The sequence below is a fragment of the Orcinus orca genome, chromosome 2, assembly GCF_937001465.1.
Source record: "Orcinus orca chromosome 2, mOrcOrc1.1, whole genome shotgun sequence".
Classification (NCBI taxonomy): domain Eukaryota; kingdom Metazoa; phylum Chordata; class Mammalia; order Artiodactyla; family Delphinidae; genus Orcinus; species Orcinus orca.
The window spans coordinates 190,477,822-190,480,324 of record NC_064560.1 but is presented as its reverse complement, the minus strand read 5'-3'; the positions used below and the strand labels follow the sequence as shown (position 1 = coordinate 190,480,324).

The following is a 2,503-nucleotide window of genomic DNA, read 5'->3' as shown; positions in this document are numbered from 1 at the left end:
GTATAGGTTAATACATGCATCTAATACAAACTCCTGCACCTATACATCCATTTAAAAACCATGAGTTTACACCAACATTTCTAATTCCAATTCAACACTCAGGGTTTACTCTAGTCTTTTCCTCTTTTTTTTTTTTTTTTTTTATAATTGTATTGCACAGTTAAATGTTACATTTTGTATACTTCAATTATTTCGCCATGCAGCTTATGGGATCTTAGTTCCCCGACCAGGGATTGAACCCCTACCTCCAGCATTGGAAGCATGGAGTTTTAACCACTGGACCGTCAGGGGAGTCCCCCCCGCCTTTTTTTTTTTTTTACTATGGACCGCTTCGCGAACTTGCATGCCATACTTGCGCAGAGGCCACGCTAATCTCTGTATTGTTCCAATTTTAGTGTATGTGCTGCCCGAGCGGGCACTCCCTCTTTTCCATCAGACGTTACTCTCTTCTCTGATGAGAGAAGAGAGAAACTGGATCCCATTGCCTCCACACTATTTCCATGTTTGCTTGGTCTGCCTGTATGTACCAATCCCTTGACCACTCAGGTCCCTCCTCGAGCCTGGCCCTACCATGGCCCCAGCCTGACCAAGGGCAGGGGGAAGAGACTAGATGCACATCTTAAGATATTATCAATCCCTTTACTTCCCCCTGCTCATCAAATAGCCTCCTCATTATAACTTGGCCTCCTGTTTAGCTTGCTTATATGTACAGAACGAAGTGACCTTCTGGAGAAAACATTTCCCCCTTAACTCTGGGCCACAGGGAAGCTGAGATTGGATTTGCCTTCTGCTTGAAGAAAGAAGGTGCTAGTCAAAGGGCCTGGACTGCAGAACACCTTTGAAGGAGGATGCTGGAAGCACGAAAACTGGATGCTTCTCCAGCAAGAGCCCTGGGTGGGGACTCCTATACTTACTGGGGAGGCCGGCGCCCAGGTAGCTATTCTTCAAGAGCATCCAGCTAACACCCTTCTCGTCTTCTGATCCCATCCTCAAGTACAGCAGCAACCACAAAAGCGGCATCCCTGCCAGGCATTGTGCTGGTGGCTTTGCATGTCTTATCTCTTTTTAGTCCTCACGGTAATATTAGGGGGAGGCGCTGTGATGGTCCTTATTTTACAGATGAGGATACTGAGTTATGGAGACGTGAATGAGGACTTCCCTGGTGGCACAGTGGTTAATAATCCACCTGCCAATGCAGGGGACATGGGTTCGAGCCCTGGTCTGGGAAGATCACACGTGCCGCAGAGCAGCTACACCTGTGAACCACAGCTGCTGAGCCCGTGTGCCGCAACTACTGAAGCCCGCGTGCCTAGAGCCCGTGCTCCTCGACAAGAGAAGCTACTGCAATGAGAAGCCCACACACTGCAACGAAGAGTAGCCCCTGCTCGCTGCAACTAGAGAAAGCCCGCGCACAGCAACGAAGACCCAACCCAGCCAAAAATAAATAAATAAATAAACAAAAAACCAAAAAAACCCATATAATCTTAGAGAAGTGAGTGAACCTGCCCAAGGTCACGTGACAAACATCAAGGCCAGAGCTTGGGCCGTTGAAGTCCAGCTCCACCGGCTGCATTATCCTGCTCTGAGCCCTTGACCTCTCACTTCAGTGTTCTCTTGACCTCTGACGCTACCCATGCTCTGGCTAGTTCTGTCTTTGTCCAGGAAATAGAGTCCTGGGCGCACAACAGATGTCAGTGCCAAGCTTTTTAAAAAGTACCACTGTGTGATATTTAACAGGTGCCCCCCCCAAAATATGTAACATACATATGTAAGTGATAAGACATAGTAATAAAATAATCCCCAGCCCGCAGACCTACCGCCCAGCTTAAACATATGCTAACAAGTGCTTTTTAATTAGACTTAATTTTTTTACATTTTTAGAGATCCTTTGTATTTTCAAAGTGCAAAACTTCTCTCAAATTAATCTCCTAACTGGAACGCTGAATATCCCCTATAGATTAGCCAGCTCCCTCCTTTTGTCACACTTTCTCTGAGGAGTGAGTCCTTGACTACTGTGTGTGTGTGTTTTTTCAATCACATTTCCATCAACAAATTCTGTGGGTTTTACCTTCAAAATATATCACAAATCTGACCACCCTGGCCTCCTCCCCTAATCCAAGCCACCGTCAAGGCTGGACCTCTGCAGTAGCCTCCTAGCCACTGTCCATCACGCAACCGCAGTGAGCTTTAAAAAAAAGAAGGAGTTAAATTATGTCCCTTTCCTGCTTGGTCCTGGCCCCTGGGACATGTTTGTCCTGCCAGCTCAACCCTGAATCCTCAGCGCTGACCTAGGGCCAGGGACAGAGTCCATGGTCTTTGCCATGGCTGACAAGGCTCCCTTCCATGGGTCTTCTCTCCACCAACCCCCCGCCCCCATTCACAGACCCTGTTGCTTCTGCCTGGAACACTCTTCCCCAGATATGCTCATGGCTCCTTCCTTCCCCCTGTAGGGCCCCTGCTCATTAGCACATTTGCCCCCTTTTATCACATTTTATAAGCATAA

The 2,503-nt window shown here is 47.6% G+C and overlaps 1 non-coding gene across 1 annotated transcript; it reads right to left on the bottom strand.

Annotated features, from left to right (window-relative positions):
- Nucleotides 1-315: 315 nt before the first annotated feature.
- LOC117200306 (U6 spliceosomal RNA) lies at nt 316-419 on the bottom strand. Its single transcript, XR_004481784.1, has one exon. It is a non-coding gene; the product is annotated as a U6 spliceosomal RNA (small nuclear RNA).
- Between the last annotated feature and the right edge of the window lie 2,084 nt (nt 420-2,503).